The following is a 21327-nucleotide window of genomic DNA, read 5'->3' on the forward strand; positions in this document are numbered from 1 at the left end:
AGGCCACACCATAATCCTTTTTCCTCCATTCTCCTCTCTGGATTTTGGGCATGCATGCACGGTGTGAGTTTAAGCCACTGGGTCTGGGACTTGAACCTTGGTTAACTACGTGGGAATCCAAGGACTATAACCATTACACCATCTGTTGGTCTTCAGACACAGAATTAAAAAAAAAAAATACTCCAATTGACATTAGGAAGATAAGCTTGGGAGCTTGGACACTGTTTAGGCAGCTCTCACAATAACTGAGGCCAGCTGTGATGACAGACCAGGATTGTAGCAGAAGAGATGGAAGGAGGGTCATAGAGAAATGACATCTTTCTGAAATGCAGCTGCTGGGATTAGCCCATTTTTAGAAGTACATGGTCTTGATAGTAGGAAGAATAAGAAGGTAGCTTCTAGATTTTTAGTATGAACAACTAAAAGGATGGAAGCTCCATTTTTGGAAATAAGACTGAGGAAATCCTGTTCCAGGGAAAAATCTGGGTGACTTCAGGCTTGTCTTCCTGCAGCTACTGGTTAGAAGGTTGTGGTCAGCCTGGCAAATGTTATACCTGAGCAACCTGATCTGATCTGGAGTTTTATCTGGAAGGGAAATCTGTGTTTGAGATTAAGATCTAAAGTCAGCTCTAATAATAAAGAAGTATGTAGGGCCTGCTAGGTAGCGAAGGGCAATGAACTACTCAAGAAAAGCTGGAGCCATGTGGGAGACTGCAGGTTAGGTTCCTTGGTCAGTCTGTAAGTGCTGGGCACGCATACCCATGATCACAGCTACCTGGCAAGGCTGGGGGGTGGGGTTTGCAGTGTGAGACCCTGTAGAGGTTGTTGCTTTTCTTTCTTTCTCTCTGCCCATTACTCTCATGAAAGACTTTTTTTTTTTTAATTGCTAGATGGTATGTGCACTCACCAGAGAAAGACAGAGAAAGGGAGAAAGCAACCCCAGGGTGTGGTCATGCCAAAATCTTTTCTTCATTTCTCCATCTTGTGAGAATTTGGGATATGCATGCACTCATAACTGGCATGTTTTTCAAGCTGTTGGGACTGAGATGTGGCTTAAGATCAGACATGTGGGATTCAGCTCTTTTAACCACTAAGCTATTGGGCTGGCCCATGAAAGATGTTTTAAAAAGATTTGTTAGATGTCTATTAAGATGATAGGTATAAAGCTTCCAAAAAGAGTAGTTCTTCAAAGTGGCTTAATCATAACCTGGTTCCTATTGCTAATTTAACTCCCACCTCTCAGTAGAGTTTTCTGATATTTTCTTTAACAATTTAGAATTATATGTATTGATATGAGTTGAAAACAGAGACATAATGTAGATTCTAAATGGCTATTGGAATCTCTCAAACATCCCTGAAATTTAAGTAAATGAAGCTTTGGGTTTCCATAAAGAGAGTGCATGTGTTTAAAAATGAGAAATCTGTTTGGCAAAGCTGTAAACAATTCTTAAAAGCATAATATTTTCTGTCTCCCAAATCTTAAATTGTAAATAATTGCTTTAGCTTTTGACTCCAAAGCTGGAAAATTTTGAAGTGATACATTTACTCATACAAAGGTCCTGAATAATCAGAGTCCTTAATCACATCCGCCTCCTCTTCATTATTATGAGTGCTTTAGTTAATCATTAAGTAGATCCTCCTAGTGGAAAAGTTTCCTTTTGAAGAATTAGACCTTCCCACCTTAGCAAGTTCTTTCTGCGTGGGGATCTCCAGGGAGAGATAATTCACTAGAGGACTGAAAAGGCCCCCATATGTTTGTGAAGGGATGGGAAGTTTAAGGCCATGAACGCAAAACTAGGTTCCAGAGCCTTGCAGTACTGCTGATATGTCCCACATCTCCCAAAGCAAATACCCTGGAAGGACCTGTCTAGCTCTCACCTTTTCCTCCTACATATTCATATTCCCCTGGGTTTGCCTCTAGACCTTGGAGAGTGACTAAGTGACCAGAAATTAGGAGTATGTTCTTTGGGGGACCAGCAGGTGGCGTGGTGGTTAAGGCTCTGGACACTTCTACACGGCTGACCATGGTTCAAGTCCACAGACCTGGTGGTTTGCTTTCCCACTTTCTTTCTCTCTGGTCAAATTAAAATAAATGAATGAATAAATAAAATTAAATAATTATATAAAGGAATGAATGAATGAATGAAGTACATTCTTTGTACCTACGTTCTGTTTGCGCATCCTGGGCCAAGAAAAACCCTGTTGCAGAAAATGCATTGTTGATAGAACATAATTTGAGAAACTTCAACTCAGGAATACTCAACATTACAGAAGCCTCCTGTGTTCTCTGCTAACCAGCCTTGTCTTCATCCTCCTGCTCTTATTTCCTACCACTCTCTCTCTCACTCACTCTGCTCCAGCACTCCCTGTTTTATCTCAAAAATGGACATACTTCGGGGACCAGCAGTTAGCGTAATGGCTATGTCGCTGGACTCCTGTGTAGTCGACCGCAGTTCGCGTCCTGGACCCGGTGGCTTAAAACTCACGCTGGGCATGTCTGTGTGAGGAGAATGGAGGAGAAGGGATTGCGGCATGGCCATCCCCCCTGGGGGGTGATTTCTCGCTTTCTGTCTCTCTGTCTCTGTCTGGCGAGTGCATGCACCCTATAGGAAAAACCTCTAAGAACAACAACAAAACAAAAATGGACATACTTCCACCTTGGGGCCCTGTAAATGTTTGCTGGTCCTCTGCCTAGAACACTCCTGTATCTGCACTGCCCGCTTCCTTACTCCTCCAAGCCTTGGCTCTAGTGTCACTTCTTGAACAAAGTCTACTCTTATTAACTTAATTTACTCTTATAAGCTACCCCCTTGACCAGCCATATTTGCCAAGTCCTTTTGTCCTAGAACATTTGCCACCTTCTTGCATATACACCATCACTTACATGTGTATCATATCTATTATTTACTGTCTATATCCTCCCACTGGAGTACAATGCCACAAAGGGTGGGAGATTTGCATTGTCTGTTCACTGCTGATTACCTTGAGCCCACATCAGTGCCTGGCACATGGTAGACTCTCAGTAATAGTTTATAGAATAAATGACTGGACAGAGCACATCTGAGAAAACTAAGGCTTGATTTGATCTCTGCTCTCAACACCAGCTACCCCCCTCTAGGGCCAGTCCTCTGCCAGTCTGCTGGGAGTCCATTCTTAGTATGACGTTGCCTGCCCTTGATTGCTGTAGTGATTGGCATCTATGCTATGACTCAAACCAGCTACATGATACCAGGAGCTCACTGAGGTCTGAAGCTTCAAGTCTGAAAGTCCTTTCTCCTTGTATGCCTCTTCCCCACACTCTCTCTTCTGTTCGCATCAGTGCAGACCTTCAAATACTCACCAATTTCCTGCTCTCTCTTCCAAATCCCTGAAAAGACTGGATGTAGAGTAGAGCACCAATCTCCACAGCTATTCCTACCATGCTCTCCTGTGAGAGGGGCTCTTTCTCCTGTGATTTTTCTGCCAGTCACTAGAGGTTGAAATAGACCTGAGATGATAAAAACAACCAGCGAGGAATTTCAAAGGTTATAAAATCATATAAAATTCTGAGAGTTGTGTTTTCTCCATTGTACTGTTTGACTCATTTTTGAGATGTTTACTTAGAATCATTACCTTTCCTTTTGGGGAAAAATATTCTCAGAATTTGTCAATATTAGAATATAAGAACATAAAACGTTAATTGAGCAATTGCTATGTGCTCAGCACCATAATGTAGCTCTACAAATGATCCTATTTTATCCTCATGACACCTCAGTGAAGTTAATGCTGTCAACCTTCCCATTTTATAGAGAAAATTAAGGCCCAAAGAAGTTATATATCCCCACATGAACAACTGGTAAATGTTTATGCTACAGTTTACCTAATGTGAGCATTCAATTTTTCAACCACTATAAAATATCCCTGAGGAACAGCCCTGTGACTCAATAGTTAAGGGAGCCAGATCCCACATAGTTGACCACCATTTGAATCCCAGCCCTGGTAGCTTGAAAAATACACCAGGCATGTATATATGCCCCAAATCCCACTGAGATGGAGAATTGGAGAAGGAATTATGGCATGACTATACCCCACTGGGGATGCTTTCTTTCTTTCTGTGTGTGTATGTCTCTCTGTCTCTCTCTGGCAAGTTCTTGCTCCCTCTGCATGTGTATGTGAGTGTGTATAAATAATACATAAGAGAGACTGAAAAGTGAGATAATAACCACTAGAACAATATCACTTGTTAGTGCTGCAGAATAACGAACACAGGGTGAGTAGGCTTGTCACTGGAAACCCAAAAGATACATGCATGTCCTGGTGACTATTTTCAGAAGCTTTCTTTACTTTCATTAATGTCATACATTAAGCCATTGAACAAATGTTTTACTGACTGTTTCAATGTGACAGAAAATATTTCAGACACTAGAAATAGAGGTGAATAAAAACAAACATAGCCATTGATTCATAGAATATGTTTTTTCTTGAAATAAAATTCCTTATCATATGTATCAACAGACTATAAAATATTTATAGCTAGTAACCAAGAATCCCACTTCTAGAAATAAAAATAATCTGAACTACCCACAAATAATTGTGTATAGAGGTGTTTATCAGAACATTATTTGTAATGGTGACAAATTGTGAACAACTGATATGTCCAATAGCAGAGAAATCATTAGGTAATTAGTCACTAGGTAATTAGTGGTAAATCCATATATCGGATTATAGTAGTCATTCACAATAATTTTTTTTTTTAGAGATATTTTTGCAATAGGGCACATGTACTCACTGGAGAGACAGAAAGCGAGAAATTACCCCCGGGGGGGGATGGTCATGCTGCAGTCCCTTCTCTTCCATTCTCCTCTCAGGATTTTAGACATGCCCACACATGTGCCCACTGTGACTTTTAAGCCACTGGGTCCAGGACTCAAACTGTAGTAGACTACATGGGAGTCCAGCAATGTAATCATTATGCCATCTCCCGGTCCTCAAAAAGTTTTTATATTATAAGCAAGTATTTAACTTATACTGTTACATGAGAAAAGCAAACTACAATCTGTTTAGTAATGCTCTTCAGTACATAAAATAATATGGATATGACATTATTTAGATATATTAGGGTAACCGCACATGTTAACTTTTTACAGATCAAGAGAATAAAATATTAGCAATTTCATAATGAAAAAAATCTGAAATCAAATAATTGAAAAATATTATTTCTTGGTGGTGGGATCATCAGCAATTTTCATTCCCTTATATTTTTAGTATTTCCCAGTGTTCAACAATGTATATATATTATTTCTCTAATAAAGACATTATCATAAAACAAAAAGAGAACAAATGTTCCCCATTCAGCAGCTTTACTAAGTCATGATGCTAAATGCACTCTGGTTGAGTCCCTATAATCCATCATGCCAATAACCTCAACAAATGTAGCAATGAACTCTGATTCCACCTTATACGTACTGCAATAGATATTCAGCCCTGAACAATATTTCAAGATAGCAGTCCCAAGCAGGGACTTGGTTCAGGTAAAAGAGATGCCAGAATTCAGTGCTTTATGGTAATGGGAAATGACTATTTTATGCTGACTGCCTTAGAGACAAGTCCCTAGGACCTGGCTCATAACGCTTTCAAGAAAGCTGCATGAATTTCTTATTGATGATCTCAAATACCTCAGCATTTTTTGAGAAATAAAATTTATATGTTTAGGACCAAAAGAAAAGTATGCTATAAAATTCTAGCTTTTGAGGACAATGGGGAAAGAATTTATATGCTGGAAAATGCTACCTTTTTTTTTTCTTTTTTCTTTTGGATGGGTGATCTGAAATAACTTATCAATCCTTTGTGAGTCAGTGCCGATGATTAGTCACATCTGTTAATACACCCAAGAACAATGAGAATTACATATGTAAACAAAATGGGTAATCCTTTTCAAAATGTAATATAACTGCACCTTTTACACTTTTAACTATAAAGTTTTCTATAGACAAAGAAACTTCAAAAGCCTCATAGAAAATAGAATTAAAATACAAGTTAATTTTGGTACAAAAGTATTTAGAGACCCATTCATAGTCTTTTCATAATATGCATTTCCTATTAACTTTTTTGATACTTCTATGTGTGTGCGTGTGTTTGTGTGTACAACAAGACAGAGACTATATTAGAATATACCACTCAATCTCATAAAATAGATGAAAAAATACTCACTAAATGTATATATATATGTGTGTGTGTGTGTGTGTAAACATACATCACATACTCACATATATACATTTACCATTATTCTACTGAAGTACACTACGGGGTAGTGGCTCCATTATTGTGCTGGGCAAAATTCTATGATGTCTGGTATTTGTTTTAAAATAATCTGGGATACACCTGTTGAAATATCCATTTTATAAGACAAATAATGACGTGATATAATGTATGAAAGAAAATGAAATGAAAAATAAATAAATAAATAATAATCTGGGATAGGGACCAGCAGATAGCACAGAGGTTACAATACTGAACTCCCATATGACCGACTGCAGTTCAAATCCCAGACCCAGTGGCTTGAAAACCATGCTGGGCATGTGTGTATGCATGCCCAAGATCCCAGGAAGAGAATGGAGGAAAAGGGATTGCAGCTGGGATCCCTTTGGGGAAGTGATTTCTCACTTTCCCTCTCATTATGTCTGTCTGTCTGTCTCTCTCTCCAGTGAGTGCATGCACCCTAAGGCAAAAATCTCTTTAAAAAAAAAAATTCTGGGGTTGGGGCCAGGTGGTTAGTTCAGTGGTACCGCAACTGGAAAAGTCATGTGTTCATTTCCTGGGACCTTCCTGGGCATGCCTACTGAGACTGGAGGTGGATGATGGCAGGAAGGCCCTGTAGGAGAGCTTGTCTCTCTTTTTCTCATGAAATAAATAAAAATAAGTAAAGAGCAACATTTTTTTTAAAATTCTGGGATATAAAGATAAAAGTAAGAGTGAAAAGGAGAAAATGATAGATGAAACTGAATGTAAAAACATTGAAAATTGTTGAGTCTGGTGATAGTAAGTGAGAGATTATTATATGATAGAACTTCGAAAATTTAAAGAAAAAATGAATTTAAAGTAAGAATTTATTTTGGTGCAAAACATTTTGAAATACATTTATAGTTTTTTAATAATATGTATTTTCCATTTATTTCTTGAAGACCTCTCATATTTCTCCTTATTTGGGGATATGTTTGAAATTTTTCATAAAAAAAGATTATTTTAACATAAGATAGAGAGCAAACTTGGGCTCTGAAATCATGGTCTCAGTTCTGCCACTTACTATGAGCTACATGATTTTGAAAAACAATGCTTCGTCTCTATTCCTTAGTTTTTCTATATGCAGAAGGGCAATCGTGACAATCTCTAACACATAGTCCTGTCAAAAAGATTTAATGCAGGCCAGCAGGTGGCAAGAAAGTTTAGGTGGCTGGATCTCACATAGCCAACTCTGCAGTTCAAGTCCTGGACCCAGAGACTTGAAAATCATGCTACACGCGTATGCATGTATGCCCAAAAATCCTGAGAGGAGAATGGAGGAGAAGATTGCAGTGTGACTATCCACCTTGGGACATGATTTCTCACTTTCCCTTTCTCTGCCTCTCTCTGTCTCTCCCTGTGAGTCCACACACTCTATGACAAAACAAAACAAAACAAAAAACTAAAAAAACAAAACAAAAAAAAGATTAAATGCAAAGGCTGGCCCCATGGCCTGGTGGTTAAGGGAGTGAGATCTCACACGGCTGACCAGAAGGCTTGAATCCCAGCCCTGTCAGCTTGAAAATCATGCCAGGTACATGCGTATGTGTACTCCAAATCCCAACAGGATGGAGACATTGAGGAGAAGCGATTGCACTGTGACCATGCCCCACTGGTGTTTGTTTTCCCTCTCTACTTTCCTCTTTGTCTCTCTCTGGCAAGTGTGCCAAAAAAAAAAAAAAAAAGAGAGAGAGAGAGAGAGAGAGAGAGGGAGAGAAATTAAATGCAATAATAGCAGAAAGTCTGGGTCATGGTTAACATTTGGGGAATGTTGACTATTTTTTTTTTGAGAGGTTTTTGCTATAGGGCGTGTGCGCTCGCCAGACAGACAGAGAGAGACAGAGAGATAGAAAGTGAGAAATCACCCCCCAGGGGGGATGGTCACGCCACAATCCCTTCTCCTTCATTCTCCTCTCGGGATCTTGGGCATGCATGCACATGCGCCCAGCATGAGTTTAAGCCACCGGGTCCAGGACTCAAACCACTGTTGACTATGTGGGAGTCCAGCAACATAGCCATTACACTAACTGCTGGTTCTGGGGAATATTGACTATTATTTTAGTATTCATTCCAGAAATATTTGTGCTATATATTTTTTTAAATTATCCTGATGTCTGTGTGGGGAATAGATGGGAGTGAGGAATGACGGTGGAAAAAGAACACTTAAGAGGCTGTTGCTGAGGTTTCTCTGAGTGGCTATGGAGCAATGGAGAAGTGTAAAGTCTGAGCTGCAGATGAAAATGATGGTTGCTTTAGCACAAGGGTGGTGTTTGAAGCCCCATGAAAGAACAGGATCTCCCAAGAGAGTTCCCAGGGGTTCTTTGGCAGTTGTGAAGCCTATAGACTCCTTCTCAGAATATTTTAAGATGCATAAATAAAATGCATGGATGACAAAATAAAGCCAATTAACTGAACTAGTTTAAATATTTTTAAAAAGTTTTTATACAGCAAATTGTGTGTTTTTCTTTTTATTGATGTATCAAGTAACAAGCTCCAACAGCCTGATAACTAATGAAATGCTGAAGTAAGGGTGAGCACATATATTTCAAGATATCTTATTGTGAAGTGATATGAGAATATTGATCCCTTGTATTAGTGACCGTTCAGTTCAGGTTCTCCAAAAAGCAGAATCTAAACTGGCATTTGGAGAGTTAATTAGGAAGTACTTTTGGCATCAACACCAGGAAAGGCAAGAGGAAGCAGAAGGCAAGATGCAATTGAGCAGAGTAGGATGCCATTGCGCAATGATGCCGTCTGAATGGAAGTCCCTGCGGACCTCACAGGAAGTCTGAAAATAAGGGGACCCTTCAGCATTGTCGTGAGTCAGAGGAGAGGGCTAGCATTTGTACATCCCAGCATGGATCAATCACTGAACATAGTCAGCCCCTGGAAGCAGACCGTCCAGGGCTGAGAGCTCAGGGCATTCTGCCGACAGTTTCTCAGAAGGTGGAAGTTAATCCTCTTTTCGGAAAGAGGACCGAGTAGCACATCATGTCGATCACAGTGACAAAGTTTGAGGCCCTGCAAGTTCTACTGTGGTTTGTTGCCTACATTTATAGTTGAAGAAACAGTGCAATTCAATGAAAGGTTAGTGGAAATGAGCATGCCATTTTTTTTTTTTTTTTTTGAGAGAGAGATTTTTTGCTAAAGGGAACATGTGCTCACTGGTGAGACAGAGACAGAGAGACAGAAACAAAGAAATTACCTCCTGGCAGATGGCCACATCACAATCTCTTCTCCTCTTGGGATCTTGGGCACGCACACACACATACCCAGCATGAGTTTTAAGCCATGGGTCCGGGACTCAAACTGAGGTTGACTACATGGGAGTCCAGCAATGTAACCATTATGTCATCTGCTGGTCCCATAGCATGCCATTTTAAAAAACAATTCCAAATTCACAGGCCCCAGATAAAGTATTTGCGTGAGAAGGGGCTCCATATTTGGAAAGACTGGTCACCCTTTTTATCCCTGAAACAGAATAAGCCTATCTTCTGCTGTGGACAAAAGCAAACTGACAAAGCCTATTTTCCAGAGTAAGAATGATGTTCATACACAAAGAAAGTCAATGATGAGAGTCTGCAGTCCCAGAAAGAACGGTGTGGAGACTGACATGCAACTGCATGAGTTCATTAAAATCAAATTCCAGATTTTAATCCCGCTTGAGACCAAACTGTGCCTCCTAGTTGTCAATGTAGAAACTTTGATATAAATCATAATTGCTTTTCTCATGTCAGCTAATTCAAGTAGGATTCTGGGGACCAGCAGATGTGTAATGTGTAATTTCTCACTTTCTGCCTCTCTGTCTTTCCAGCAAGTGCACATGCCCTATAGTAAAAATCTCTTTAGAAGAAACAACAACAACAACAACAAAGTAGGTTTCTGTTGCTTATCTCATTGAAGACAAAGAGATGCATGGAAAGGAGGGACCAGAAGGTAGCATGGTAGTTAAGATGTTGGACTCCCACATGGCTGACTCAGTTCGAGTCCCAGATCTGGTGGCTTGCTTTCTCACATTCCCTTTCTCTTTCTCAGTTTCTCTCATCAAATTAAATAAATAAATAACAATAAATAAATGATTGAATAAATAATTCTTAATAAAAAAGATGGAAACAAAAATTTTATTCAAAGGAAGCCTTTGGGATGGGTGTAAGGACCACTGCAGCCAGGTTTTGCAGCAGGGGAGAGAGACTGGACTCAACTCTCAAAGAGTGACTTTTAAAGACCCTTTCATCCCTCCACGTATATACACACAAAGTTTTGAAAGCTGCAGTTTGGAGTGGGGAGCATCTAACATAAAACATGAAGTTGGGAATGGTTGAAGCCTCCATGCAGAGATATATCAAAAAAGCTCTGAGATTGCCATGAAGTATAAACATTCTCATTTCCAGAGAGACAGAGAGACAGAAAGCGAGAATCACCCCCCAGGGGGGATGGCCACACCACAATCCCTTCTTCATTTCTCTCTCGGAATCTTGGGTTTGCATGCACACATGCTCAGCATGAGTTTTAAGCTGCTGAATCTGGGATTTGAACCATGGTCAACTATGTGGAAGTCCAACAATGTAACCATTATCCCATCTGCTGGCCCCAATAATGACTTGTTTAATATTCTGTAATTGACTTCAAAATTTTGATGACTGTCTTGCTTGAAAATGGGAATAAAGGTAGCTATTATTTTTTTTTTTCATTTATTTATTTACATTTTCCCACAGACATTTACTTTATATGTAAAAAATTTTGGCTTTCATAGTTCTTAACAGTTAATAAACAACTTCCAAACTTTCAAAAAAAAAAAAACCCGAATTTTAAAGAGTTATATAACTTTCAAAATACTTGTTATAATTTTATTTGTGACTCTATAACAGAGACAGTATGGTTTTAAATATTTTTGAGAAAATATTTACATGTCAACTGTTGAGAAGCAAACACCCAACACACAATTCACACATGAACCTTCCCAACTCAGTTCTGCTTACCAAGTATTCTGTGGTTTATCACCTGTTAGCAAAGATCAGTCTTTTTCTTCCTTCAAAGTCTTCCTCAAGGTAATCCTGTGGTTGTGGCTGCTCTTTTCCAATCTCTATTGTTTAGCATGCTGGGCTGGAAAAGTCCAGGTTATTTTATGGTATGAATTCTTTCATATGGCTTCTCTAATCCTCTCTGCTAGGCAGAACTGTTTATGGTGCCAGACAATCTTTCCAAGAGCTTCTGATGACTTTCTTGAGATCTACTTTAGTTCATAATTTTCTGGTCATATCTCCAGATATGACATTCCAGTCAAAGCCCTGGCAATGACGAGTATTTCCAATTTCTGATGCAAGGCAACAGGTATTATTGAACTTATGCAGATAACCCTTCTGCCACAAAATAAGAATACTAACAAATATTTTCCAATTCCAGAGGGGTCAAGAAGGGAGAAAAGTTTGTGTTTCAATTTAAAAAAACAAACAAACAAGCAAAAGAAGACATTGTAACAAATTGCTATACCTATCAACAGCTCAAAAGAAAGAAAATCTGGAAAAGCAAATCTTAAATCTAGAAACAAAGCATAGTAAAAAAATCACTAATGTTTTACTCAAAAGTCATAAAATTCCATTTCACCAGTCCAGTCTCATGTAATTAATCTCTCTTCTGTTGAATTTGCAGTGTTACTGTGGTCTGATCTTTCCATTTAAATCCTGTAAGTTAGCATTCAATGCTATTATTGATATTTCCAGACTTGTCCCTAGCTTTTTCTTGCTTGATTTTTGTTCTGTTATTTCTGTTTTTTGCCTTTAGTTTTCCTGGTAAAGGACTCGCTTCAGAACTTCTGGTGTTGGTAAATTCTTTCAGGTTTTGTTTACCTGAGAATGTTTTCATCTTTTCTTCACATATGAGGGATAATCTTGCCGGGTATAGTATTCTTGGTTGAAATTGTTTTTCATTTAACACTTTGTATTTATTTTCCCATTCATTTCCTTGCCTTGTTTCTGATGAGAGGTCTGATGTTAGCCTGATGGGATAACCTTTGTAAGTAACTTGACATTTCTTGCCTATTTTAGTATCTTGTCTCTGTCTGTGGATTTGGCGAGTCTGGCTATGATGTGCCTTGGAGAAGATCTTCTTGGGTTGATTCTATTAGATGTCCTTTGTATTTCTTGGGTCTGGATATTTGACTGCCTCTCCAAGTTAGGAAAATTTTCTTCCAGGAGTTCCTGGACTAGGTTATCAATGCCCTTATTAGTTTTCTTTTACCTTCTGGGATACCGATTACACAGATGTTTGGGTGTTCAATGGTATCTAGTATTTCTCGTATATTATTCTTATTTTTGAGGATTGTTTTCTGTCTTTCTGGTGATTTTTTTTCTAGGTCAGAGGTTTTGTCTTCAACATTTGAGATTTGATTTTCTGCTCGATCTAACCTGCTTTTAATAATTTTGAGGGAGGTTTTGATTTCTTTTATCACAACCCTTCTTCTCTAACAGGTCCATTTGGTTCTTTTTTTATGGCACATATTTCTTCTTTTCAAATTGTGAAAGAACTTCCTCACCTTCTGAAACTTGTTGTCTCTTTTCTCTTGTACCTTCTGGATTTCATTGTCTCTCATCTCTTGCATCTCATTCAGTTTTGTCACTATGAATAGCCTGAATTCTTTATCAGACATCTCCACGAGTTCTATTGTACTGTCTGTGGATGATGAAGGGTTGTTCTTTTACCTTAAGGGAAAGATATTTTCTTGCTTTCTCTTATTTCTTGTTCCTCTGCAGTGGTTTCTGGTCATCTGATAGATTATACATGTCTTTCTAATTTCTTGGATAGATTATACATGTCTTTCTAATTTCTAATATCTCTGTAGTTTCGTTTCCCTGATGCTCATCAAGCAACCTGTGCTTTTTACTTTGGAGCTGAATATTACAAAGGCCTCACAGTTTCTAGGGAATAGGTAGACCTGGGCTGAGCTGTGGAGTTTCAGCTGAGAGTTCAGAGGCATGTGGGAGGATATGAGCCATACTCTCTGCAGCTCTGTACTTATCCCTGCTGCTCACTCTGCAGTCTCTCTTCTTGCTATTATATTTTTTAATTTGACAGGCTGTGCAGGCAATAATGAAATGGTATTCATCTGAAGAATGATTTTTATTTTTAAAAATCCAAAGGCAGTCAATAATGTGATCTAAGCACTTTGCTGTTATGATGACATATAGCATATCAAATATTAAGTATGTCTAACATTTAATTTATTTCAATCATACTGGTCTGTCAAGATATAGTAAATCAACAATAAAGTCTAACCAAACTCCACTGTTGAACATTGCCTATTGAACTAATCTTTCTTTTTTATGTAGTTGTGAATTGGAAATTGTCTCTAAATTAACATAGCTATTCACACATTATTTCCACCATCAGCAAAAGAAATGCCACTGTAACAGTTGCTGAGTAGTTTTTTATGCGAAACTGATGTTAGTGACAGATTTTGAAGTGTGTAATTTGTCTCAGCACATGTGTTATTTTATTTGTAAAAATTCCCAGGACTGTGGAATGAAATTTCAACAAGTTATTTATATTGTCTCCTGGCAGGATAGAATCACTAAAAAACAATCAACCAACAGAACTGTGTGATGGCTTATAAGATTTGAAATTATACTATTGTTTTGAATGGGAAATCAAAGACATTTCCTCTGTATCACCTCCTCCTCTCTCCCATCTTCAGTAAGAAGGAAAAAATGAATATGCCACATAAACATACTTAGATTTGATTTTATGATGCAACACCTTGCAAATAGGAGCAGATTCCTGAAAAATTACTCTGCCAGCCTAGTTCTCTGTCCTGCCCTCCAAAAACTTTGAAATGAGGCCTTTGTAAACAAATAGTTGGCTCACCATGACTACAAGGTCTAGGGGGGTGGGTGTATCTTCCATGGTTTACCCTTAGCCTGCTTCAATGGACAACCAACCAATTCCTTTAAAATATTTCAGCCTCAGTCACTGTCCTAGCACAGAAGACACTGTTAAGTAATAAGTCTCTTAAGGGGCTCACAAGTAAATGTGAAAAAGAGATTATTAGGAAAACAAAAGAGTTAAATATTCTAATGCACATGACTGTAGTAGGGTGTGGTACAATCAATCTTTGGTCAAAATGGTCACCAACTTTCTCCAGAGGAATCTGGGAGCTGGTTGTACAGAACCTGAAGGCATAATTAGTGAAAAAGAGAAGCAGGAAGTAGGGTAAAGATTATTGTCTAACTCTCTTGATTCTACTCTCTCTTCTGGAAAGAACAACCTCTCATTCTTTGGGGTCAATCAAATGTGTTTGCCCTTGAAATAGCTTTCTCCAGTGTCCTGGAGGCACCAGGGCTATTATCATTCTTGCCTCTATGTAGGCTTTAGCAGAGATCTGGGTGTACAAAGTTATAATCGAATGAACTTCCTACATATTCACACACACACACACACACACACACACACACACACACACACACATTCCCCCTGTCCCTGGCACTGTGCTATGCAGCCTCCCTGATTCTGTTTTGCAACCATCCCCACAGACCTAAAGTTTTCTTCCTTTCAGATCTTTCTCCCAACAGTGCAACCCCCCCCAATTGAGAGACCCAGAAAGTGGATGATCTAGGAAGATAATTGAGAAAGGGGTACAGACATAACAAGAAAAGGGCCATGTTGAGTGCAGGGTCTAGGGATTGAACTAAGGGGAGTGGGCTTGGAGATAAGGCTTCAGAACTGCATCTTCTTATAAGTCCCACACTCATACTGCTAGGTCCTCTGACTAAGATCCAGATTAGTCTCAGAGTCTGGGGAGGGTTAAAGGTTAGGTAGGAGATGTGAGGCAAAAGGAAGATTTGGAGCCTAGAGGTCTAGTCAATGGGTTAGATACAGAGACAGGAAAGGGAAAGACAGATTCTTCCTTTGTGCTGCTGGCAAAGTGGTTATAACATTCTTGAGAATTGACATTGACTCTATACTATATTTCTTACTATTTGGTTGTCAGAAAAGTCATGACATGTTTTTCTATGCAAAAATGTGTTATGACTCTTCTGACAACCCAGTGTATATTATATTATTTACTGACTTCTTCATCTCTGAAGTGGGGATAATAAAAATATCTGCTTTATAGAATTGTGAGGTTTTCAAAACACACACACTTCTTAAAACAATGCTCACACATAGTAAACACAGTTATGTGTTGTTGTTATTATTATAGTTACATATACTTAAATTAATGTATGCTGGAATGTTCACATTAATCTAAGTCATGGTGAGTCTTGTGTGAATATTTTCATCAACTCTTGAAGATTATGGGAAATTGCCTTTTTGGGACCACATAATTTATAGTCTACATAGTTGGTTTTATCATTGTTACTGAAGTACTAGCTAAAATTCTTTACACTTGGGCCAGCCCCCATAACATAGTGGTTAAGGGAGCAGGATCCCACATGGCCAACCATGGTTTGAATATCAACCTCAGCAGCTTGAAAATCACACTGGGCATTTGTGTGTGCATGCCCAAAATCTTGATGGGAAGGAGAAATAGAGGAAAAGGGATTGTGGTATTACCGTGCCCTTTTGGGGAAGTGCTTTCTCCCCTACCCAAACCACACACCCTCTAGCAATTAAAAGCAAATAAATCAATAAATATTTACACTTTACTTAGTTCAATGTATCCCTTCCTTCCTTCCCTCCCTTCTTTCTTTTCTTCTCTCCCTCAGTGCCAGAGATTGTGTGTGCTTATTCTTCTCACTGTGGGACGGCAGCCCTCTGGATCAGCCCCGTTAGAGTGTTACTGCTAGAGAGATCCTGCTCAGCCAAGTCATGACCTGTGATGGAAGCCTGTGGCCAGCGGCTAATGGACGGTATGAAGGCTGGGACCTCTTGCCCTGGAGGTAAACCACCTCTGAAGGTTCATCCCATCTTCAGAACTCCTCACAGAAGCAGCTGAGACTTTATTTGAGATTACATCACAGTCTGACTTCCTTTCCTTCCCTTCTGTAGATGTTGGCGACAAAGTAACAATCTAATTAACTTCCTACACGTTCACTTCCCTGGCGCTGTGCTTTGCTGGTACACAACCTCCCCAATTCTACATTTCAGCTATCCTTGACCGACCCAAAGTTTTCTTCCATTCAGATCTTTCTCCCAACAGTTCCCTGTCATGAGAGCCCCAGAAAGTGAACGATCTAGGAAGATAATTGAGAAAGGGGTACAGACCTAACAGGAAAAGGGCAATATTGAGTACAGGGGCTAGAGATTGAGCTAAGGGGAGTGGGCTTGGAGATAAGGCTCCAGAACCACATCTTCTAACAAGTCCCACACTCATACTGCTAGAACTGATCCTCTAACTAAGGTCAGGATTAGTCTCAATGTCTGGGGAGCCAGCAAGGGTTAAGGGTGAAGTAGGAGATGTGAGGCAGAAGAATGATTTGGAGCCTAGAGGTCTGGTCAGATACAGAGTCAGGAAACTAGGCAAGTTATGCTACTTTCACACACACACACACACACACACACACACTCACATACACAACTGTATTTGGGAAAAGAACTGAGCTTTTGAAGCAACATACTCATGGATTAGCTCCCCTTTTCAAGGCATTACTCTGCAAAATCAAGGACTATCTTTCTTATTAAAAACTCCCTGACAGATTTCATGGATTCATTCACCTAACATACATCATATATAAGAAACAAATCTTCAGGAAACAATGAAAACAACACATACATAGGCCATTTGTATTTATGAGCACAGGAAAGAAGTATCTGGCAGTAGCAGGAAACAAGAAGAGGGTCCAGAAGAGGAGCAGCAGAGGGATCTAGAAACTTTGCTCAGTTCCATCAGGGTAGGAGAATTCACATGTTGATGGTGTCCAGCAGGTGATGCTGCTCCAGTTAAGATCAGGAAATCCTCCAGCACTCTCTAATCTGTTAATAATTCTGAGCCGGTAGGATTTTGGCCATAGTAAAATTCTAGTACCATCTCCTTAGATATCAATATATGTAGAGAAGCTAGTGTTTACACCAGTAAACCCTAATTTTGGTTTCATTAGTGGTCACCTACCTGAGTCATTCTTAGCTCTTACAGTGGCTTGTTACCCACAAGTTCCATGATTTTCTCTTGCCATTTCCTCTGAGTACAAGAGGCTTTGGAGTCAATCCTACAGTACTTGCTGTCACCACTTCCTGTGTGCATGCAAGGTAGCACACCTGAAAACTCTGTCCAGAAATGTCCTATGGATGCTTGTCTGCCTCTGCAAATGAGTTCATACCGATGGCGTGTAAGAGCCATAATAATTTGCATACTACTTTACAGGCAGGAAATAAGTTAATAAATCACTGAGATCACTACCACATCACTGCCGTAGTCTGCTAAGGCTGGCATAACAAAATACCATAGATCGGATGGTTTACAAATAGGCATTTATGGGGGCCAGTAGGTGGTGTCATAGCTAAGGCTCTGGACTCCCACATACTTGAAGCCCCAGACCCAGCAGCTTGCAATCACTCCAGGCACCAGGAGCAAGTACATGCCCAAAATCCCCGGAGGAGAATGGAGGAGAAAAGAGTGCAGCATAGTTAGCCCCTCCCCGGAGGTGGGGGGAGAGGAGATGATTTCTCACTTTCCTTTCTCCGTTTCTCTATTTCCTTCTGGCAAGTGCACATACCTTATGGTAAAAAACAAACAACCTTATTTATTATTTTTTTTTCAGTTCTTGAAGCTGGATGGTCCAAAAGTAAGATTCAATGGCAGTTCCATGTAAATACCTTCTCCCTGGCCTTCTCACTATATCCTCACATCGGAGAAGGAGATTTGGATTTCGATCTCTCTCTAATAAAGCCACCATTTTTTTTTTAATAGTGATTTTTGCTATAGGGCACATGCACTCACCAGAGAGACAGAAAATGAGGCATCACCCCCCAGGGGGCATGGCCATACATCACAGTCCTTTCTCCTCCATCCTCCTCTCAGGATCTTGGGTACACACACACACGTGCCTGGCATGAGTTTTTAGATGCCGGGTATAGGACTCAAACCGTGGCAGATTACGTGGCAGATTACGTCCAGCGGTATAACCACTATGTCATCTTTTGGTCCCAAGGCCACTAACGCTACCAAATTAGAACCCTAACCGTCTAACCTCACTTCATCTTAATTATCTTTTAAAGGCCCTGTCTCCAAATACAGTCACACTGGGGATTAGGGCTTCAACATGTGAAATGGCAGGAGGGGGACGACTTAATTCATAGCAATCACTAAATGCATGAAGACTGACCATGTAGGTGTACTGAGAATGATACAATGGAGAAACTATATCATATATTGTTGTCAGATGCCATATCCAGTATGCTGACTTCAATCCTAATGTGTTAAAAAAACGTTCTGCTTTTTTTACTAGAATGATGGAGGATTTTTATCCATCAAGTATTAGAGTTTACCAGTCATGTTTCCCTTTTTCATTTTCCAATTTTTAAAAAATTTCAAACCTACCGACAAGTTGAAAGAATGATGTATGTGGACTAACTGCCAGTTATTGGCATTTTGCCACATTCTTGTATATCCCAATCACTCCAGTCAACTCAGAATGTACCTGAGAGCCTCCTGGGCCCACTCTCACACCATGCACGAACTCAGGACAGGGTCATCAGACTCCACTTAACAATCTTTGGCGATGGGGAAATCAACTCTCTTTGAGTTAGTCCTATGTGTTTTTAGAGACCTCTGGCTGTCTCAAGTAAAATTTGGCCTTCCAAAATTTCCGCCAGTTGGGCTTTATATAACCCTCCAGCTAAACACACACTGATGCTAATCCCCTTCTTAAATGGCAATTTTACATATTTAGAGGCTGCTCTTGTCCCCTTTCTTATCCCAAGGAAAAAAGAGCAAACAAGCTTGTTTCCTTCACTCGTGCTTTATTTGGAAAGGCAACGAGCCCTTGCTTCTGTAGTAGGGTCACATATATACAAAGCACCACTCAAATTTGCCAAGACTGTGAGGCTTGATTTGCTTTAATAGATGCAGTCTTTTTACCGTCGCTGTAGATGGCTCGGTCTCTGGGATATGTGGAGATCAAGAGTCCCTAAAACCACCTTCAGGTTCAGTAATCCACTAAAGGATTCACAGAATTCACACTTGCACTGGCAGTTTATTATAGCAAAAGAATACAGACTAAAATTGGTCAGTGGAAAAGGCATTTAGAGGCAGCGTCCAGAACAGTTCCGACTGCAAAGCTTCCATTTCTCCTCCTCCAGTGGAGCCATGGACAGAGCTGACTCCTCCCAGCAGGGTATAAGAAATGCTCAGAGTACTAACAGCCAGAGACATTCGCCTGAGCCTTGGTGTCCAGAGATTGTATGGAGCATGGTCACATAGCTATAGTTGACTCCTGGTAGATGAGGGTGACCATGTGCATGACTGATATTAGCTTCTAGCTCTACCTCAGATGTTGAGCTGATACTGCATAGCTCAAAGCCTCGCCATAACCCATTGTTAGCATAGACTATCTGGAATGCTGTAAGGCCCTCGGGTAAACAACTATGCTGGACAGGCAGAACATTCCAAGAGTTAAAGATGATCTGTTAGGAGCAAAGGCTGAACTTCGTTTTTGTGCAAAGTCCATTCTTTTCCACACACAGTAGGTGAAACATCTTTCTAATTTTCTCTCTGTCCATTTCCCACATCTCTACCAGAAGATGTCTGGGTGCGTGGACCCCCTTATGGCAGGGGTTGTTGCCCTTGCTATGAGTGCAGGTCCTATCTGGACTTGTGCTTCCCTGTTGGACAACTGGTTCAACCAGGAACCCAGGGCCTGGCAGTGACACTTCCCTGAGGTCAGCATGGGTCCTCAGTTCAGTTATAGCCACTCCACTTTACATGGTAGGATCTGCAGACCTCGAGTCTCAGCCCCTAGCCACAGAGGCCCTATGGCAGGGGCCTAACTCTGCACCCCTGGGTTCCCCCCCCTTAGCCACAGAGGCCCTATGGCAGGGTCCTAAGGCTGCTGCTTATGTTACCAGCCTTGTCTCTGGTAGAGGAGTCTGAGAACTTCTGGAGTCCTTCCATATCCCCTCTGAGCAATCCCTGCTCTGCCATCTTCATTGTTCTGTGGTAGGACCAGCTTGTGGAAGCTCCTCGATGCAACAATGTCCTTAGTTTTAAACAGGGACTGGGGCAAAGTCCCTCTGCTTCTGTACCTGGATCTCCCCCAGTTTATATACATCTCCCCTTCTACCGTATTCCAGATTGTAATCTGGAGGAGGATAAACTAGGATTCAGGAGTCTGTCCACTTATATCATTGTTCTCTGTTATTTTGATCACAACCCTCCAGGTCAAAAGGAAAGACTTCATTTATATCAGAAGTTCCTCTATCTTGATTAAGGACTTTCTCAGGTTATATGAACTGAAGAGCTTTTGGGACCAGGTTTATAAAAAAACAGAAAAGGAATATATTTTCAAAATCTGATATTTATCATACATGTAAAAATAGTTTGGCAACAATGAAAGCCTGAAGCCCACTGAGAACAGGAAAACCTATTCCCCTTTCCCTCTTTCTCCTCTTTCTTTAAAATCAATTTATTTATTTTTAATTTCATTTTCTTTTATACATTCAATCACATTATTATTTGTCTTACAAAATAGATATTTCAACAGGTGAACATCTCTCCCCAGCACAGTTGACAAAACCACAAAACATCCTCGATAGACAATACTATACCTCCCTGTGACATCAATACTTTGTCTCCCTATTTTTCTTCTAAATGTCCTTCCTCAGACTCTCTTCTTGCACACATACTATATCTGGTATTTACATCTATATACTGTGTTTCTATATCCTTTAGTGAATTAGTTTCAGTCATAGAGTGCAGACACTTGGTATATATTAAGCAGGAACATACAATGCCTCTCCTTCATAGCCTGGCTTGCTTCACTCAGCAGTAAATCTTCCACATTCATCCACTTCCTGTCAAAAGCGAGGGTTTTGTTGCTTTTTTGGGCTGAATAATATTCCACTGAGTATATTTGCCACAGTTTTTCTATCCATTCATCTGTTCATGGGCATTTGGGTTGTTTCCATGACTTAGCAATT

General features: G+C 40.0%; 1 long non-coding RNA gene across 1 annotated transcript in view; it reads left to right on the forward strand.

Moving 5' to 3' along the window:
- LOC102485049 (uncharacterized) overlaps positions 1 to 17043 on the forward strand; it is a 75422-nt gene extending 58379 nt beyond the window's left edge. The window contains exon 3 of the long non-coding RNA XR_337590.3: positions 15960 to 17043. This is a non-coding gene — a long non-coding RNA (uncharacterized LOC102485049). The remainder of the gene's footprint in view (positions 1 to 15959) is intronic.
- The last annotated feature ends 4284 nt before the right edge of the window (positions 17044 to 21327 follow it).

The sequence above is a fragment of the Tupaia chinensis genome, unplaced genomic scaffold (assembly GCF_000334495.1).
Source record: "Tupaia chinensis unplaced genomic scaffold, TupChi_1.0 Scaffold147458_1, whole genome shotgun sequence".
NCBI lineage: Eukaryota > Metazoa > Chordata > Mammalia > Scandentia > Tupaiidae > Tupaia > Tupaia belangeri.